This window comes from Peromyscus eremicus, chromosome 14 (genome assembly GCF_949786415.1).
Source record: "Peromyscus eremicus chromosome 14, PerEre_H2_v1, whole genome shotgun sequence".
Lineage (NCBI taxonomy): Eukaryota > Metazoa > Chordata > Mammalia > Rodentia > Cricetidae > Peromyscus > Peromyscus eremicus.
The window spans coordinates 53,112,218-53,133,805 of record NC_081430.1 but is presented as its reverse complement, the minus strand read 5'-3'; positions in this window follow the sequence as shown (position 1 = coordinate 53,133,805).

Sequence of the window (21,588 nt, the reverse complement as noted above, 5' to 3'; positions counted from 1 at the left end):
GAACAACTCAGAAGTCAGAACTGATGATGATTGTTTTGTTTCCTGGGCTAGGGATATGGGTCTCTCTGTGTGTGCACCTGCTAAAACCCTCTCTCGACTCTTGTTTCAAATGCCCCGAAGTCCTCCAGCTGCCTCCCTGGACGCCAAAAGACAAATACTACCTAGAGCTTTCTGACAGTTTTTGGAAAGAACTTGGAATCCCATCAACCCCTCTGCGCATTGGCTCAGACACGCTCTGCACAGCAGGCATTTTCAGAAGGGTAGTCGCATGCGGAGCATCATGCTGAGAACTCAGAAGTCCTGGTTCAGACTGGAAGAGGTCCCCTGCCCTTCAAGGAAGAGAAGATGACTAACGGCCCTGTGGTAGAAGATGTTGATCATGGGGGGTTGTGACATGGTGTCTGCAAACCCGTATAATGGATGTCTGTCCCTGCCTGGGGGACAGGGAAAGATGCGTCCAGATAAGACCCTTAGAAGAACAAATAGATGTTATCTGGAAGCTGCAGATGTGGAAAGGCATTGTGGCCAAAGGGATCAGCATGGCTGAGGAGTAAAGGTTCGAGGATGCCTTTGGGGAGCCACGAGCATTAGGCAAGAGGTGAGGAGGGAAACTGAGCACAAACCAGGCAGGGGTGGCACCGGGGACCCTTCGGTGTCCTAAGAGGATCGAGGTCTCTATTTTGTAGCTTCCAACTTGTCCTTGAGGTGTTTTAAGTAACGGAATGTTAAGGTCAGAGTTATGGCATAGGAAGAGCGCCCTGCCTGTGGTGTCAAGTGTCAGAGGCACGGGTACCATGTTCCCAGGACATCAGTCCTCTGTCACCTCTCGGCCCCTTCCCCACTTTCATTTTCCAGTCTTGCGTTTCTTCTTAGCAACTCACATTGGTTCTCAACCTCTGCAGTGACCTTTGTGTTCTCCAGGCTCCAGGCTCCCCGTTTTCGAGTCAGCGACAGGCAAGGGGAGGGGAGACCCCTAGAAGTCATGTCCGCATGAGCTCTGAGGACTGTGATCTGGAGGGGTAGAGGATGAGATAACTAAACTGAGGGCCAGGGGCCTTCGTGTGCATGGCGGAATGCTTATCAATCCACTTGAGTCTCTCTTCAATGAACCACCGATGTGGTGCAGAAGGGCTCCTCGGGAGGACTGGCCTGGCTCAGTGCATGCAGAAGCCTGCTTCTGGAGGAGAAAATTCCTCAAACCAGCACTAGTGACACAGAATTCCCAGACACAGAAAGAAGAATCACAAATAGGGTGGATTTGGTTTTGTGCTGAACCTACATTTGAAAGTCTCTCACAGTAGAGAGAGAGACCACTGAGCCTAAGGAGAAATGGCTGGAAAAGAAGAAACTGCAGGGAAGGGCTGGCAGAAATGGAGATTGTATGAGGAACTCAGATGTATTGCCCTGTCACCAACACAAAGACAGCATGCAGCATTCTGGCTGTGAGTAGCTATAGGGCTGCACCAGGCAGATGACCCCCTCTGTCCACTCAACAGGACTAGGGACAACATGGGGGTCATGTTCTTGCTAGGATGACATCAGCAGATGACTAGGTGTCCCCCCATATTCTATTAATCTATATTAATGTGTGCAGAGCCCCTAAGCTTCAAGGGTCCGAATGGAAGCCACCTTCATTTTCAAGATGTTCTGCAGTGGAAGGTAAACATTGTGGGCTATGGGCTGAAGGGCATGTCAAGTTCATTGTGCATCTCCACTTGGAAAAGCCCTAGCTGAAAAGATTTGTCCCCCAACTCAACAACTGTACCAAACATGATCTATCTAGTGGGCTCTGGGAAATTTATACCTGACCCACCCACTTCCTTCTGGCCCTCCAAGCTCACTGAGGCTCCCCCTGGGAGCAAGGAGCCTCACTCAGTCTCTGGTGACCAGTCTTGCAGCTCCTCAGAACACAGGGAGGCCATGGTATGTACCCAAGCTCCTCTGGCTGGGTGAGCAATGGCTGTAGATGCCAGAGGGGTGGATGGAATGTGGTCATCCAGAACTGGGCAGATGGTCCTTCTGAACAAGCAATCTGTCCCTCTGAGAGATGCTGCAGAGGCGAGGTACATAAACAAAGAAGAGGTTTCCATCCAAAGCCTAGCTGGGCAACTAGCTGTTTGCTTATGGGCATGTGATTACTCAGACCTGGGCCTGTTTAATGTCTACATAGTGGGGGGTAATGGTGCTGTCTTTGTGTGCTGTGGTGAAAGGTTCTTGAATCCACATGCCAGGACTGTTAAAGTCTTTGAGATCCAGAAGCTGCTCAGTAGTTACCAGTACCGCCTGCTTGTTCACACATTCCTATCCCTCACGTATCCTTCCCTGAACAAGACTCTGCACAAACGCAACCTCCTCTGTATCCTACAGCCCTTTGAGGGTGGGAGGCGCCTTCTTTGTGGGTATTCTCAACTGCCCCAGGGATGACTACTAGTCTGTAATCATACGCAGGTGTTGGGCTCCCCAGGACTTACAAGAGGGCCTCTAATTGGCACATCCTCTCCTCCAGGGCATTTCTGGGCAACAGGGTCTCTTCCTACATCCCTGGTCTTCACCAGCCCTGAAAAGTAGAGTCATACACTGGAGCAATTTCCACGCTGTGGCCCAGTTCACCCCTCAGCGGCCCAGTTCACCCCTCAGAGGCCCAGTTCACCCCTCAGAGGCCCAGTTCACCCCTCAGCGGCCCAGTTCACCCCTCAGCTTCATCTTGTCATTCATCTGGTGCTGTTCCCAAGCCCAGCCCATGCTTACACTCCTCTACGCTGTGTTCCCATTGCTCTGCTCCCTAAATGCACACACACACACACACACACACACACATACACACACACACACACCTCCATCTCAAAGGCTCTGCTGGCCTCCGGGATACTCAGCAAACACAATCACTGCAAATCTTTGGAGCCCCAGGGCCATGTTCTTTTTGTCCTCTGTCCCTGTAGAACGAAGCTTTTGAAAGACACTAGCCAGATGAAATATTCCTTTCCCTTGCAGTCTTTCATCTAGGGTTGCCATGATAAAATAGCAGGTCCCTGCATTTCCCCACATTGCTGGAGGCTGGCGGTCCAAAGTCAAAACGTTGGCAGTAGCTCCTGGGGCCAGTCTCCTTGGCTTGCAGCTGGCCACTGTGTGTGTCACTGTGACCTCACATGCTTTGGGTTTCATAAACAGGAGTCCCTGGCATCTGCATAACTGTCTAAACTTCTTCTTGTTAATAGGATACCAGGGAGAGTGGATTAGGATCCTCCCAATAAGGCCTCATCTTAGCTTAAACACATCTTTATCTCAGCACTCAGGAGGCAGAGGCAGGAGGGTCTCTGTGAATTCAAGGTCAGACTGGCCTACAGATCAGGTTCTAGGACAGCCAGGGCTAGACAGAGAAACCTCATCTCAAAAAACACAAACAACAAAACAAAACTCTAAATACAGTCACTCTAATTGTGGGGAGTCCAGGATACAATTTAGTGCATAACCTCACCTATTATGGGTTTTTTGATTCTTAGTGTTGTGTCCGGGGTCACGCAAAATGGGGGACAGACCACTAAAGTCTATTAAACCAGAAGCTGACTTTATTCCGGAAAAAATAAAAGAAGAAAAGAAAAATCACCGAGGAGCACAAAAGCTTATCAGCTAGCTGAGACCGCAGTCAGAGTTCAGGATTCTGAGGCTGTGGTGAAGGGGGTGGGTTTCAAGCCCCTTTTTATAGCAAAAGTAAGCATCAGGCCTGAGGTGTATGCTAGGAGTCACACAGAAACATCTATTAAAAGTTAACTTTGGTCCAGGCAGTTGTTGGCTATAAGGGGTAAGGGGTTAAAAGTTAACAGAGGAGCAGACAGCCATTGTTAGAAGTTAACTTTTAGAGCTGATGACTGTCAGCTTTTATTTTTTTAGGTTTACAAATTTGTATTTCTATATTCCTAGACCCTTCATTAGAATCTTAATCTCAAGTTCATTGCGCCTTAGATCCCCCTCACCTTCTGTCAGACTGCCCTCCCAGAGCATGCACAGCTTACTGTCTTTTCCCTGTAAATTGGGGACAGAATTTAGGACGTATTTGGTGCTAGATGAGGTCCCAAGGATGGGGTCCTGTTCCCACAGGTGCTGTTATTGGAAAAGATGACAGAGAAATATTCCTTCTCCATGAGCAGAGGTGAAAGGCCATGTGAGGACAGAGCGAAGCGGAGTGTGAGTCCCACAGAGAGCCCTTCCCAAGGCCTGTCTTGACCAGCACCTTTCAGGCCTCCAGGTCTCTGAGAAAGCAGCTTCCGCTGTTTGATCCATCCCGCCTGTGGTGTGTTGCTTTGGCGGCCTGAAATGCCAAAGACCAAAATCCATGCTCTTCTTCTGCTGGCCAAGTACTGAGATACACATCATACGTCCTGTAAGTGTACCATTGTTTTCAGATACTTGGTTACACGAGCATCACCACGATCAACATTACAACATTTCTCATTCAGGAAAAAAAAGCCTCTTGCCCATTATCAAACCCCATGCAGCCTTACACAAACCACCACACTATTCCATATCTATGTGTGTTTGCCCTTTTTTGCATATTTCACATGAGCAGACGTTGCCAGGTATGCCAGGTAGTCTCTGGGGCCTGGAAAAGCACTCGATCAGCACTCCTGGAATCCTCCTACTGTGTATGGCTACAGGACTCTGCGTAGGGAGAGCTATCTAGAGGTATCTTGGTGACATTAAATAGGCACCCTTCCCTTGGTGCTGAGAACCACAGGGTATGGGCCTTCCGATGTTGACTCCAGGCTCAGGGTTCAGATCCTCTCTACCCACAGGCCTTTCGATGTTGTCTCTGGGCTCTGGGTTTGGATCCTCTCTACCCACACAAGGTCACCAGGCTGGAACTTGTGAGCAGGCTCAGACGTGGGCAAGGGTGCAGCCTCTTGAATCATCTGAAAAACAGGCATCTGGGTCTGTGGCAGGGCCTGTTAAGGCCTTGAGGAGGGAATGGTTAGTCATTTTTGCTTTATGAACCTTCTGAAATGGGTGCCCTGGGCCCTTCGGAGGGCAAAGGGTAGGAGGTTGGCCCAATTTTCACCAGTCTCAAGGATGCATTTAAAGTTCCTTTTTTAGTCACCCTTTTTACCTGCCCTAATCTTTGTGGCCTCCTGTAGATACAAGGCAGTTTCCCACAAACATTTAGGACCTTTGTTAGACTTAGGAAAATTTGGGCCGTAAAGGCCAGGCCACTGTCAGACCCCAGGAAGAGGGCCACACCAAATCCTGGGATTAACTCTTGGAAGACTCTTTTGGTGACTACTGAGGCTGTCTCCATTCAGGTGGAATAGGTTCCCACACATCCAGAGAAGGCATCTATGAACACTAACAAATAATTATATCCAAGAACCATGGGTTTGATCTCTGTAAAGTCCACCTTCCTGTCTTCTGGGGATGATTCCTCAGGCACAGATTCCTTTTGGAGCTGTTTTTCCCCCTCTGTTGAGTTTCACTGGCACATTAGGACACAGTATCCCTGACAAGATTGTCTGGTTTCGGGATGTAATATCTGAGCCTGAACAACTCAGCAGTTTCAGTTGCCCCCAGATGGGTGGCCTGGTGGAGTTTCATGGCTCTTTTAATAGTTGTAGAAGTGGAGGTGTCCTGCATGGCACCCATTTGCCTCCTGTTGGGTGTCCTCCCTTTTCTGTCCATTTGGTTTCTTCCTGTGTCTAGGTTGGGTGCTGGAGTAATTCAGGTTCAGGCAGGGTATCTGGAGAGGATCCACTGGTTCTGGGGCTGTCTGTGAGCAGCCAAGCCTTGCCCTGTTCTCTTGGGCCTCTGGGGACTCCCTTCTGGTGCCCTTTGCAGTGGACCATGGCTGCCTCTCTTGGCAGTCATGTGGCCTCCAGAGGTGTCAGGGTTTCTCCTTTGTTTTTGATTTCTGTTGCAGCTGAGGTGAGGAGTCCCCTCCCTCTATAGAGGGCCAATGGACATGGGCTGTGGCAGATGCATACAGACTGTGTACGCAGCGATGGTTTTGCCCTCCCCTTCCCCCCACGAAGTGCTTGAGTAAACGTCAGAAGCTCAGCCCTTTGTGCTGAAGTCCCTCAGCTGAGGGACTGGCCCCACACCGTCCTGCCCAAGGTGACAATGGTGGCCCCAGCATACCCAATTCAATCTTGAACAACATTGCTCCCATTAGTGCACAGGACCTCTTCTATGTCTCATAGCAGGACATCTTTAGGTCAAGTCTGGTCAGATTGGACCATTAATTCCAGCTAACCATGGAGAGGCTTTGTTGGGTTATTGTCTGGCAGCGGGCTGGCTGGGTTGATGGCTGAAGTTTTACAAAATCTGATATGGGGCTGGTTCAGGAGAAGTGCTTGATAATGTGTTCCTCGGGCATCTCTGGGATCTCCCTCTGGAGGGCTTCTGCAGAGATGCTCCTGCATCCACCTCCCATGGGCTAGGATTCCAGGCGTGTGCCACTACATTCAGCAAATGTGTATGTTTGTGACAGAGAAGTGGATTTCACCTCTTATTTCCTTGGGGGGGTGGGGAAATACAAGCAATAAGGAAAAGAATGCAGATCTTCCCACTTGGGAATCGACCCAGTGTTTGGTGGATCCATCCTATCGGAACAGAATTAATTGTGTCTGATTGCTTTAGTCCACTTCCATCATTACTCTAACAAAATACCTGACACTGAGTAATTTATGAAGTGCAAAGATTTATCTCTCAGTTCCAGAGGCTGGAAGGCCAAGATCAAGCCTTCTGTACCTTTGGTGTCCAGAGAGGGCTCAGTTTCCACTTCAAAGTGGTGTCTCAAATGCTGTCCCTCCAGAGGGACCAACGCCATGTCCTCTCCTAGATAGGAGGGTGAATTCATCCCCTCAAGTCCATTAAAGAGGTGCTAACCCCCTCCCTGAGGGCGGAGCCCTCATGCCCTAATGGATTTCTAAAAAGCTAACCCTTTCCATGCTGTTGAATTGGGGATGATGTTTCGACCTAAATCTCGGCAGGAATGCAAACATTGGAACCACGTGGCTTGCTTTTTCTCGACATCTGTAGCGCTGGCGTTATCTGCTTGCTTGTTTGTTCATTAACGTATCGGTTCATCTCCCTCCCCAGGACAGAAGCTCATGGAAGCAGAGTCTTATCTCCTCTGTCACTTGCTCCCAGTACTGAGGACAGAGCCTCCCTTGTAAGAGGCAAGCGAAGTATATGTTGAAAGAAGGGGTGTGTGGTGCATCTGGTACCTGCAGCATCCTTGTTCAGCTGGGAAAGCACAGGATACTGCAAAACCTAAGCCCAGGGTTCCATGTCAGTTCTGCCTCCATCCTTGACTGTGGGACCACAGACTGAGACACACATTGGTGTGAGCATGATTTTTTTTCCATGTGAACAAGTGGTGTGTCAATTTAGATTTCCTCTCCATTCACTTCTATCTTGGATGACATCGGATGAAGCTGAAGAATCCCTGTACTGGAATTTCAGAGTCTGCCACCCCCTCCAAATGACCCCCCCTCCTTGCAGCAGTCTCGACCCCTGTAAGGTGACTCTCCTTTTGAGAACAGCACTTTGGGTGGGCGGCTCGTGCCAAGATGGCAGTAAGCTTGGGAGGAGCTGGGGAAATAATGATGCCAGCCCCTTAGAGACACGAGGGCCTCACATGCTACCATCCTCCCCTGATGGTTTGAGTCTTGAAGATCATGAAACCTCATGTTTCTATAAATATGACATGGGGAGGCAGTCCCATGTGCTGGGTGACAGGGGTCACTTCTTCAAATATATATTTAACTCTGCAATTGTATTTCCTGTGCCACCTAAGTTATTTGCTATGATATCACCAGCAGGCAGCGTCTGTTCTGAAAATGGAGAAGGGTTTTCAGGACCATGGGGGATCACCTTCAAGAGGAACTGTCGATAAAGGTCCTAGTTCTCCTCATTCCAACTGGGAGTCCTGCCTGTCCCCACATTCTTGGTGGCTTCTTGAGTTTGACTGGAGGTCTGGAGAACCTGTTAGCTGTCTACAGAGAACTTCACAGTTTGCAGTTTGTATTTTTGCCGACTCTCCCTGTGTAAACGTTTAAAATTTGTATTTATTATTATTGTGTGTGAGCATATACATGCAAGCGCAGGCATGTGTGTGCTATGGTGTACTTGGGGGCAGTGTCAAAGGATGCCTTTCAGGACTCAGCATTCTCCTTCTAAGGAAAAGAGAGCAGGGAGAGAGGAGGGAAGGAAGAGAGAAATGAAGAAAAGGGGGAGAGAAGGGAGGAAGGGAGAGAGGGAGGGAGGGAAGGGAGAGGAGTGAGGAAAGGCAGAAAAAGGGTAGGGTGGGAAGGAGGTAGGAGAAGGTGGAGAGGGAGGGAAGGTGGAGAGGGAGGGAAGGTGGAGAGGGAGGGGAGGTTGGAGAGGGAGGGGAAGGTGGAGAGGGAGGGGAGGGTGGAGAGGGAGGGGAGGGTGGAGAGGGAGGGGAGAGAGGAAGGAGAGGGGAGGGTGGAGAGTGAGGGAGGGAAGAAAGAAAAGAAGCAAAGGTCCAAGAGTTGTTTCTGTCTTTCAAAGTGTCCCTTGGGAACCTACCTTGGCCACACCCACTAATTAAAACCATACACTTCTCTTCTTCAGTGGGGAATAGCGTCACTCCTGTGTTGGCGTTGATTCCCTCCTGCTGGGAGGCACAGTGACATCACAGGAAACCCACGGTGTCATTTTAATCATCTGCTGTCCTGGGTGTCTGGTCTCTAAGGCATGTGGGGTGGAACTGGCCACTTAAACCTTAAGGCTTGTAGTCACAACCTACCAAGGGAAGACTGTGTAGGAAAGGGTATTGAGCTGGCTTTGGGGTGCACGCTAGTGGGGATCCCCACCCTTGGGAGGTCAGAGGAGGGTCTGGAGTTTTGGGTCAGTCTAGGCTATGTAGCAAGACGCCATCTTTGTGTGTGTGTGTGTGTGTGTGTGTGTGTGTGTGTGTGTGTGTGTGAAAATGAGGGGGGGGGAGAAGAGGAGGGAGGAAGGAAAGAAGAGAGGGATAAGGAGGGTAAAGAAAGGAGTGTGTATTGCCCTGCACCGCCGATCACAGGATGACCTCTGTGGTTCCCCCGTCAGTTCTAAATCTCCGTGTCCCTGCCAGAATGCCTCTCATCCACTAGAGCAGCAGAGTGCCATAGACACTTCTGTCTGTCTGCTTCTTAAAACATCCCTTTCACAATGAAGCCCCCCCAGGCACACACAGGAAGGCAGGCAGGCCATTTGTTACTGCACATAAGACAGATGCGGCCGGGACTGCTTTCTCAGAACAAAACAAAAAGAAAGCGTGGCGTCACTTTTAAAGAGATGTCTTCCTTCAGCTATCATTGGCTCTGCTGTGCAGAAACAAAACAGAACAAATCCAGGGGAACATCTTGGATTCAAGGGCCTGTGAATTAAAAGGTAGGATGTGTTAAAAAACAAAGCACTTTCTAAGGAAGAGAACTCAGAATCTGAGTGATCCTGCTTCCTTTCAGCCAATTGTTTCTCAGATCTCAGTTTCTCTTCTAGAACAGAAGCCGGCTGGGGTACAGGGGAGCCTGTGAGCCTCATCGCCGCCATCTACTACTCTGTTGGCATTCCTGATCTTCAGCCCTAGCCTTCGCTCATACTGCCCTCCTCTCTGTAGACACCCCACCCCACCCCACCCCCCACCCCGCTAAGGGGATGCACCTCATGGGAAAGGTTGTATCCAATCCCAGTCCCCAGGAGGGGACAGCCTTCAGCCAAGAGCAAATTGACAGGCACGTCAGTCCTGTCTTTTTCTCAAAGTGGGCCCAGCTCTGGTATTGAGCTCCCTGTAGGATGAGAACCCCAAGAGGCACGACCCTTGCTTAGCTCCACCCCTGCCCTGTGTTCTTTCCCTCCACGCCTTGACCCCTCAGTACAGTATGTGTCCAGAGTCCCCATCTCTGCTCCAGACTTCAGACACCACTGCTTTCAGCTGCTCCCTGGGCTAACTTTTTGATGTTCAGGACTTCCCACAGGCCTAGCACCTTCCTTTCTTGGGAAATTCAGAGGAATTCCTAATCCTGTTTCACAAATCGGTGGCAGTGGGGTGGGCTGCTTCCTCATGGTCTCACTATTGGTGAGCTATGGGACCAGAACCTAAAGATTTCAGTTCTAAGACGGAAGTTCTTTCACTGAGATCCAAGTCCGAGGATGCACGGTTCCTCTCTCTCCCTTGACATCCATGAAGATGCACAGATACGCAAGAAGCATCACACCCCTTCTTTGGGTCTCTCGGAGAGGCATTCAGGTAGCCTGCTTCCTAAGCAAGAGTCCACTAAACTCCTGCCAAACGAACTGGAGTAAATGCTGAGTGTCACAGGCTGCAAACCCGGCTCCTCCTAGACTCTGGTCCCTCACTGGGATGTGAACGGGAACTGCTGTCGGCGTTACTGCCAGCAGATGGGCTGTGTCAGGGCCTGGTCTCAGCAGGAGCTCACTGCTCCTGGGATCCCATGGACTTGTACCCACACTCCTGCCAGTGGCCCCGCACCATGCTCTGTGAGTGAGCCGAGAAAGTCATTGGTTCTCCAAGGTGAAGTTTGGTGGAATTGTACTTTCATTGTCATTGGAGCCCTATGAACAGGGGGAAATCAGAAACAAGAGCACCTGGCACTGGGGTTTCCAGCTTCCAGAAATATAAACTAAACAAATGTCTGTTGTGAATTACCCACCTTTGGACAGGGAACTAAGACACCTGGAACGGGATTCATGAAGGTATAACTTCTCAGCGGCTGCTTTCAGAACACTCGGCCAGCACTCCACCAGAAAATGCCCACTGTCACAGCCAATGAGAGACTGCCCTCCTTGGATGACAGGTCAGTTGGACAACCCCTCCACATGCTAGATATGGAGCCCTAACCTGAGTCCCCTTAATACATCTTGCAAGCCAGCGTGGAGTGGGCTTATGTAAATAGACACATGACAGGTCCATCAACCCTATGGTCAATAGACTCCCCAGGCATCTATCACATGGCCCGTGTTACACTTGAGGCTGGGGGTGAGAGGCACACAAGCATGAGAAACTGGACACTAATGATAAAGTGGGGGCTAGGAATGAGTTCTGGGTGCCCTAAGAACCCAGAGGAAATAAAATTCACTTGGGCTGGGATGGAGAGGGTGCTTTGGTGACCCAAGTAGTCACTGGTGTTGTGCATGGTGAGATGTGGAAATCTGGAGGTCCTCAGGGTCAGCCTGGGGGGTCAGGAGGCTGTATTGAGATGTACATAAAGAGATCAAAGGGACCTGGATGAGCTTTGTGTCACCGGCTTCGTGAGGGCCACCAACGGACCAGATTGTGTTTGATGGATTTAGAGTAAATTCCACAGTTCTTTGTGAAATGACCTCAGTCCTGGGCTGGGAAGATGGCTCTGCCAGAAAAAGCATTTGCCATGCAAGTGTGAGAATCTGAGTTCATACCCCAGCAGCCCTGTAACTAGCTACTGTGGTGGTGAGCCCTTGTAACAGAGTGCTAGGGAGCCAGAGACAGGATCCCTGGGGCAACCTTACTGGTTGGTCAGCGGAGCCTACCTGGTGAATGCGAGGCCTGTGAGGGACCCTGTCTCCAAAGAGGTGGATGGTGTTCCTGACGATAACACCTAAGATTCTTCTCCAGCTCACACACACATGTGCATACATGTACGTGTGCACACACACAAGCATGTGCACACGTGCAGGCATACACAGGCGTCAAAAACTGCCCTTAGTCTTCTTTTCAAAGACTTTATCAAGTACCGGAGGACTCCTTGGCCCTGTCTGGGACCCTTGCGGTACCCACTTGTTCCTCAGTGACAGCAGATGACTGAGAAGACAGTGACCTGCTCAGGCTCTAACTCCCTCTCTAGGGCCCTGGTCCTGTCTTGGCTCATCCTTCGCTCGTGCCAGTGTCCAGTGCCACACCCAGCACACAACAGAATGTGCAAATGGGTGTTACATTAAGTCAAATCGCAGGGTTTCTGCTGGAGTGGGGCAGGGAGCAGTGGAAATTTCTCGAGCCCTCACCTGAAGCCTCAGAAGAAAACCAGCCAGGCCACAGCGCTTTCCCTCAGATGCACAAATGAAAGAAATTAGGCCTGGAGGAAGGAGCCTTGGCACCACGTCCACCTCTCCAAACTGTCTGCCTTCAAGGGCTTTCCTCTGTGAAGGAGGCTGGCCCCTAAGTGGAGGTGACAGGAGGCTGGCTCAGGCTACCCATGGATGCAATCTTGGCCCGATTTCTATGGCAGGCAGAATTTGAAGTCTGAATCTGGGCACGGGGGCAGCCCTGGGACAATCCGGAGCATTGAGGCTTAGCTTCCTGCACTTCAGTCTGGCTCTCTCTGTCTGGCACCGAGTTCCCCCTCCCATCCCCCCACCCATCTCACCCACCACCCGGGCTCAGAATGCCCATCTGTCACCATCAAGCTGCCTGGTTCCAGGGTAGCCAGTGTAGCTGTCCTTAAGTCTTCACATTGGACTTAGTCCCTCTCCTAATATCAACCGACATGCCACTCAGCAAGCCCTCCTGAAGCATCCTCAAGTCAAACCCTAAGCTTGAGCCAGGCATCCTGCAAGAGTGAGGGCCTCACTACACCCACAGAATGCAAAGTCTCCATCCATCCCAGGGTCCAACATGTGGTAGATGTTCAGGGAAGCTTGTTGAATCGATATTGGGTGCAGGAATAGAACACAACAGCCTCCATCCTGGAACAGACTGGGATCTGGCAGACAGTGGACAGGGCCTGCTGGTGACTTTGGTCCCTGTGTGCCTCAGTTGGCTTACAGCTGCCTCACAGGGCTGCTGAAAGGATTAGTAAGATGACAGCTGAAAGTTGCAGTGTAGGCCAGGCCTGCAGCAGGCCCTCGAGAGACCGAACACGTGAGTGAGGGATCACAGGAAGAGCAGCTATGCTGCAGGACATTATGTGTGCAGGGAGTGGTCTTCACTAGGTGGAGCTGAGGAGCCAAGCCAGCCCTCCAGCCCAGGCAAAGGCAGAGGCAGAAGAGTGTAGGGCAGTGGGAGGGAGCCAGTGGCTGAGTCTGGCTGCAGCCAGCAGCAGAAAGGAGACATAGTGTTAAGCGGACGAGGCCCCGGCCACATAGGGATGAACAGCAAGTGTGAAATTGTCGAAGGAGATCTGCCTTGGAAGGGGATGATGCCAGAACAGGAAGATGGTGCAGCCAGAGAGCCACAGACAGAGTCCAATGCCAGCCCTGACTTCTTCACCCTGCCTCCAGGCCCTTGGCAGAAACATCCCCGTGAGGACAGACCAGGGTTGCAGCAATAAAACCCTGCATGGCTTTTCCACCCAAGCCTTGGTGCATGTTACCATATCTAAGGTTGACTGGATGCAGAGGGTTCAGCAGCCACCTCACCTCCTTCCCCCATTCTGTGAATGAAGAACCTAGAGGCCCAGAGCAGTGACTTGCTTGAATGTAAACACCAGCGGACTTGGGTCTCCTAGGCTCTGATTTCACTTTAACTTGCCAGCAGCACCTGAAGCAAAATATGTGAACACCCTACCCATGATTCCAACACCCATGATCCCATCTTTGAAACTCCTTTCAAAGGGGGTGAATAAAATTCCATTGTGCATATGGACCATAGAGTTGCTGGCAATAAACTGCCTGTCCCCAGACTGTCTAGAAGTTTGCTCCAGCCTGCTGACTAAATCAGGCTGAACCAAGTTCATTCTCACCTCTTTGAAGATCATTTCCTTGTCTGCCATGACATCCACAGGGCCTCTGCCCCAGCCAACTTTGTTTCTTGTCTTTTAGATTTATTTATTTTTTTATTCATGTGAATATATGTGTCCCTACGTGACTTTATGTCTGCTATGTGCATGCAGATGCCCATGGAGGCCAGAGGGCATTAGATCCCCTTGCACTGGAGTTCCAGGCAGTTGTGAGCCACTCGATTCGAGTGCTGGGAACTGAACCTGGGTCCTCTGCAGGAGCAGTGAGCACATTTAACCCCTGAGCCATCTCCAGCCCTCATGGTCAACTTTCTGTCTGTAACTTTTCTTTCCAGGTCCAGCTTCCCCTCAGCCTGATGAGAACAGTTGGTCTCAGTTCACATAGATCCATGTAACCCGGAGAAGGGCCAGGGCCTATTGGAAAGGCCAAAGTGATGTGACTTCTTGTCCAGTACCATAATTTCAAGAACTGACTTTAAAGGGGTGGGGTGAGAGGGGAGTTACCTGTCCAAGGTGCTGATCCCTGAGGCCGGCTGTCATTCAAAGCAGCATGGTGCAAGCCAATCCTTCATTCATCTCTCATCTGTTCGTTTGTGCAGTAAACAAGTGTTTTTGGACACAGTACTACAGTGGCTGCCAGAACGTGCCTCACTTCCACAAGGTCACAGGACTGGCACGGTATATTAATTCTGACAATCATTTCCACCACCCCTGAGCTTCAGCTTCGTCATGGGTAAAGTAAACACTCCAAGTGCTGCATGTTGCATTAAAACAGATCGTGTGTATAAAGGGCCCTCAGTATCCCATAGGCAGAGGCTGTGGTGTGGGCTCCCAGCCCAGTGTGTACAAGATACCTTGCTCGTGTGCATTTTTTATTATCACCCCGCGCAAGCTCCAAGGAAGATCGAGGTTCGGGGGGGGGGGGGACTTAATTATTTCCTTCTGATAAATATCACAGGCCATAAAAGCTGACAGCAACAACTGGCATGTCTGGCATTTGAAGACATTGAATCTCCTTGTGGAAGCATGGCTTTATGCTCTGTGAATCAGGAAGCTAGGAGCCTAGCCCCTGCTGCAGGTAGGGAGGCGGGAGCTGTGACAGCAGCCATGATGTGGTGATGGATAAGGTATTGTCACAGCCCATCCACTGCTGTGCTCAGGTATCAGAACACTTGGTTAAAAATGTCAAACAGTTTTCCCCATCCTGAATTCATCAAAGGCAGGGTGGGGGGCGGGGGCAGGGGATAAACAGAGAGGATGTTCAAAACAATGGCAAATATGTTCGTGACATGATCCAGTGGGCTTCCTGGGTTTCACGGTACTGTCTTTCTTTCACCTAATCTACTGAGGGTATTGGGTAAGAGCCATGGGTAAACCAGAAAGCTGTGGGTGGACCACTCAATACACTAGGGCCACAGTCGTCACCCAGAACTAAGAGTCTCTGTCTGACCTTTTCATGAGGGTTCAGTTATGTGAGGAGTTTATGTTTTGATGTTGGGAGAACCTCACAGCTGGAGACTCTTCACCTCTGCTGAGTGTTAGACCCAAGTGGGAATTATTAAAAACTACCAGACCCAGGCAGCACCTCTGGGTACTTCTCTTCACTTGCTCTGGGCATCCTATTTGTTAAAGGTGATGAAGTCTGAAGCCAGAGTAAAGAACCCTGATGTGGGGCCAGTGAGGTAACCCAGTGGGTAAACACACTGGCCATCGAGCCTGGCAACCTGAGTTCAAGTCTAACCATCCACGTAGTAGAAGGAGAGAGCCAGCAAGTTGTCTTCTGACCCCCACACATATGCTGTGACACACACACACACACACACACACACACACACACACACACACGTATACAAAATAAAATAAATTAAAATTAAAAAGAACTCTGATGTTGAATTTGCCTACAATTGAAAATTTTGAGGTTGGAGGAGGTATAACAATTAACCTTCAATGTCGATTTGACTAGATTTAGAATTGCCATGGAAACACCTCTGAGTGTGTCTGAGGGTGTTTCCAGAAACATTTCACTGGGAAGGGAGACTTAAACTGAGTATGGGTGGCACCATTCAATGGGCTGGGGTCCCAGACTGAATTAAGAGGGGAAAGTGAGCTGAACACCAGCCTTCATCTCTCTCTCTGATTCCTGACTGTGATGCCATGTGACCAGCTCCCTCACACTCCTGCATCGATGCCTTCCCCACCATGATGGACTGTACCCCTCAAATTGTAACTCAAAATAAACCCTTTTCTAACCCTTAAATTGTTTTTGTTTTTTTCTTTTTTTTTTTTTACACAAATGTGAAAAATACCTAAATCAGGGCCATTACAGTCTTATTGATGCCTTAGAAGGATGACTGTGAGGGGGAAATGTAGAGAATCAGTGGGCTGAGCCAAAGGAGGAAGACCAGCTTCTGGAGACACTGACAGGTGTCTTCCACTGGACATGGGGTCCACAGGGCACCAGTGTCAGCCTTCTTGTTGAAAATGTGACATCTTAGGACACACCCAGAGATAAACTTGACTGACAGTGTACACTTGAACCCCATCCCAGATGACATAAGTACATTCATATCTTGGAGGCCTGAATCAAAGAACCAGATACTGCAAGGGTCTAGTACAGAGATGGTGAGGACCAACCTCAAACAGGAGAGTGAGAATTCGGAGTAGAAGACAGCTATGGTGGAAATGACTGCAGAGCGAGAAAAGGAGCTTGGAAACGTTCTAGGGAGACTTAGTTGGTGTGTAGCATCCATACAAGCATCCTTGCTCTGGTATAGTTATTAAAGGGATGGTCTTAATATGAGTTTTCACATTTGGAAACAGGCTGGAGGGAGTTAAGTACCTGCTTCTGGTCCCACACATAGGATCCAGAAGAATGCAGCCTGATTGCCAATCTTCCGGTTTTGAACCTTGGGCTCCTTCTGAAATCTTCATAGTATCATCACTGTGTTGGTCACAGTGATGTCTGTTGTGATTATCTGTGTGCTGCTTGGGTGTCCCTTTAAGTCACCTTCCCTGGTAGAGCTTCTGTCACAGCCATGGGCCATTTAAGGCTCAGACCCTGAAGATAATACATACGTGTTTAACACAGAATAGTTCCGGTCATTAAAATGTACAGAGCTTTTCCCATACCCACTAATTCTCTCTCCTCATCATTTGTCACCCACAAGACCTGCTCACAGGTCTTAGAAAACATTTCACTTACTATATTTGCCCACTCATTGTAAAGGATTAAAACTCAGGTACCAACAGGTGGAAGAGGCACTCAGGGAGAGGCTGAGGCTAGGGAGAGAGCAGAGAGCACCATGCCTTCTTGGGATGCATACCCCTTCTGCAATACAGATGTTCTCCAAGCCCTGTAGCTCAGGAGGCTGCATCATGTAATCATGACTACTGTCCTGATTACTGTCCATGACTACTCCACCTCCGGGCCCCGATCCTTTTGGGGGAAGACTCTGGAGACACCTAATATCTGCTCTTTCTGGCAATATCCTCATATAAAAGGCCACCAAGAGTTACTTTAGTAAAACAAGAGATGTCTGTATCACCCACGAGGACTCAAGAGACCTGGCATAAAACCATATATTAGAAGCAGACTCACCTAGTCTTCCTACAGGAAAGTAAGACTTGGGCCAAGGAGGCGGCTCAAGGGGTAAAGGCACTTGCTGTTATGACTGGCCCCAGGGAGCCACATGGTGGAAGGAGAGAACTGACTCCTTCAAGCTGTATTCTGACTTCCACCATTGCACATGCATTTACACACACACACACACACACACACACACACACACACACACACACACATAAGCCAGAAAGTTACAGGACTTCCAAGCACCTTGTACTTTCAGGGATGAAGAGGCCACAGTACTCATGTGACAGTTAATCTTCCTTGTCAACCTGACTAAACTTGGGTCACCCAGGGAGCACACCTTTGGTATGTTTGTGAGGACATTTCCAGAGAGGTTTAACTAGGAGGGAAGACCCGCCCTGAATGTGGGGTGGGAGTCCAGCCTGAGTAACAGGGGGAGAAGAAACAGAAAATGTGAACACCAGCACCCCGACTCCTCTGCTTTCTAACCGTGAGCACAATGTGATCAGACGTGTCAACCTACCATCACCAAGCCTTCCCTGCCACGAGGGGCTGTTCTCTTAAAACTGTAGCACAATAAATAAATAAATCTGCCCTTAGGTGAATATTGGTTACTTTCCTCTTGTTGTGAATGGACGCCATGATCATAGCAATTTAGAGGGAAGGAGTGTTTGGACTTGCAGTGAAGTCTGGAACCCATGATGGCATGCGGCTGAAGAAGCTGAGAGCGCACATCTGGAACCTGGAGAGAGAGAGAGAGAGAGAGAGAGAGAGAGAGAGAGAGAGAGAGAGAGAGAGAGAGAGAGAGAGAGAGAGAGCGAGCTCATAACACTGTGGGTTTTTAAGCCCTTACAGTTCACCTCCCGTGGCACACTTCCTCCTCACCTCTTAGAGCTTCCAGACAGCACCATCAACTGAGACCAAGTGTTCAAATGCCCGACTGTATGGGAACAGCTCATTCTAACACCAACGTGGCCTCTTGTCAGGTGTTTGGTTATGGCAATGAGAACACTAGCTAATACAGTATATTTCCTATTATGAATAACATCACAGATAATGAACCATACCATCCCTGTTTAGCTGAAGGAAGCATTACTCATGACAAGACCTGCAATGTTAGAAGGATGCTAATAATGATAGAATTGCATGAAAATATTTTTTAAGAATGAAGCAGGAGTCAAGGGCAGACAAAGGTGGCCATGTGACGATGAAGGAAGGTCCTAACCCTGCCTCTGACACCTGCCGCTCTCTAACTTGGGAGAAGCTTGCTTGTCTCTGGATTTCCACCTCCTCTTTGTGAAATGAAGGCATCTCAGCTCTAAATCACTGGGTTTCTATTAGACATTGGTTGTAAATGGCTTTTTTCTTTTTTTTTTAACACATATTTACCAAGAACATTATATAAAGAACAATTCGTGGGAGGTGAAATATGTACAGTAAATAAATGTCTAGGAAGTGAGCCAAAATACAAGAGTGGGCGCTCTCTGAGAGGCTCATTCATTATGAGATGGTGGAGGAAGATGTGGAGAACGCTCTGGGCTCCAGTGGGCAAATGCAAGGCGGGTGGGGGGGAGGGGGAGTGTGCTCACCCGTGCATTGATTGGTGTTGAATATTCATCGTACAGTAAGGAAACAGAGGAATAAGGTTTCACCTTTTGCCTTCAAGGAGTTCCCAGTCTGTGGCAGGAGGCAGAGCTATGGACACTTGAATGGTGTTACAGAAATATGATCAAATACGAGAGGAGAAAGGAGGAGATTGGTCTTTTATGAAGACATGGAAAGAAGCTGCATAAAATGTTGAATTTGGGATGGCATTTCGGGGCTAATTGCCTGAAGAACAGGGGCAGAATTCTGAGTAGAGAACAACATGGGAGGAGGCAGGCAGATAGAAAAGGGAGGCCCAGGAAGAAGTGTGGTAAGAGATTGAGGCATACCTGAACGTGAAGGTCAGAAGGAATGGGGAGAAGATTGGGAGAGACAGAGAAAGTCTTCTATGCCATAGCAGGGGGTGGAGTGGCTCTATTAACAGCATGTTTACCAGACCTGTGCCTTTAAAAAGATCACGCTAGACAAAGGACAGGAATACAATGACATCATGATTAAAAGAAAAAAGCAAATCTGTCTGAGAAAGTGCAGCGGGGTGCGCATGTGCATGGGGAAGTGGGTGTCCACGGTGGAAATGAAGATAGTCCAAGCAATGTCCCTAGTACTGAAGCAAGAATAGAGGCAATGAACCGCTCAGAACCACAGATAGCTCCCATGTCGCAAGTCCTGTTACCCTACACTATTAACAACTGTTTTTAAAATGGATATCATGAGATTTGCATAAATTGTGTCTTATGACATCTCTATATGTCACCAGTGGAATGGCATTGAACGTATCTTAGCCCCGCTTCAAGGCTCGCCAGGACCTGGGGTCTTAACAGGGGGAACAGGGGCCATCAGAAAGTGGCTGGAACATCTTGGTGGCTTGGGTTCTTCATGAGTGGGACTTCTCCAGAAAGCTGAGGAAACATTCCATCCCACCCCTTCTTTCCTCATCTTAGGCACACTTCCTCTTATTTCCATAAAGTTAAACCTGTAGTTATTTTCTATGGCACTTACACCTGTCTATGTGTGCAGGATGGCTGTGAGACAAATACCTGCTGGAACTACTGCCTTGCAGATCATGGGCATGTTCTGAGAACTTATTATTCAAACGAGGTCTCTATCACAGTGTGTGTCTTCCAACGCGCTGTCTGTTAGGTCAGAGTGTGGGCCTTTTCTGTTTGGGCTGGGACTCTTACCTGTCTCAAATTTCTCCCTGTTGCCATGTCCCACATTTAATGCCTTCTGAAGGGCAACATTCAATAAAGTTCCTGCTTCAAGGCTCTCACTGGTTCCCCTATTGCCTCCCAATATAGTTTATGGTCCTTAGCTGGGGAGTCAGGGTCTCCACGGGTTAGCTCATCCTGCTCTTCTACCCTGGTATCTTGCTTCCTCTTTCCACACACATGGTCCATCCACGTGAGTCTGGGTATCATTCCAGATGCACAAACTGCTCCATCAGTGTCGTCAGACAGGCCTCCCAACATGGCAATTGCTTCATCAAAATGACCAAGGGAGGGAGTCTGCCAGCCCAACAGGAGTCAGAAGGTATTACAGTTTTATCAAGGAGGTGACATGTCCTCTGCTCCTTAGAAGAGAGTCCCTCCAGAGGAGAGGAGAGCAGGAGGCTGGAAACATGGGGAAGTGGGCATCACGGGCGCCACATTAGAAGCCACCTTTGAGAACCACATCAAATCCTACTTCTCAGCAGCCTCCCCATGCATCCCAGACAGAATGACTGTCTCTCAGTCTGTGACACCTTCATCAGCTGATATTGCTGTCTGAAACTATACCAAAGATGTCTGCTTTCACTGGGGACCCCTGGGGAGGTGACAGGAAATGTGTCTCTGTCTCTGTCTCTGTCTCTGTCTCTGTCTCTGTCTCTCTCTCTCTCTCTCTCTCTCTCTCTCTCTCTCTCTCTGCATTTCACACAGCTATAATGGCACACAAAAGATAGTCAGCAAACTACATTTGTGGGAACGAACCCTCCATTGCTTGTGCTCCTGTGGAACTAGCCTTTGGCTTTCCATCTCAAATAGAGACAGCTCACCAGGAAGGTGCTGATCCTGGATGGTAAGAGAACAGATGCTGCTTGGGTTTCACAAAATCCAGCATTTGACAAGGTAAGACATAGGAATTCGCCAGACATGGGAGCAGAGAGAAGCAGGTTTCTCTGAGAGCATTCCCACAGACAGCATACAATGCCTGACACACTGTTAAATAACAATCTACGCATGTGCATGGCAAGGCCTCTGTGCTTCACCTGCCTTGTATCCACACCACAGTTCCTGCGTCTTAGCGAGGTCATCATCTCTACTGTGCACATGAAGAAGGGCAGATTTAAAGAGGTGGGTTACCTGAGCAAGTTAACAGAGGCTAACTTTAAAGATTGGGTGCTTCCCCACTCACTCCCCTACCTGCCTCCCACAGTGACTCTCCTTTCCCCTCCCCCTTCCCCCATTAGAATAGAAAGGTGACCATCTTATCATAGTGACCTCAGAATCGTATCAGCTCTGCACATATTCTCCACATCAGGAGGGCTGGGTTTTTGTCTGCTATTCCCCAAGCTGGTGGGATCACTTTGAAAGCAGCAGCTTATCTCCTCAGTCTCATTTTTCTCCCTTCTGAAAGATGAATGTTATGTGATCCCTAAGGCTCGACACAATCCTTACAGTACATGAGATTTTGTTATAAACCATCATGGATAATTTAAACTGGCTTGCTAAAACACACACCAAAATCATT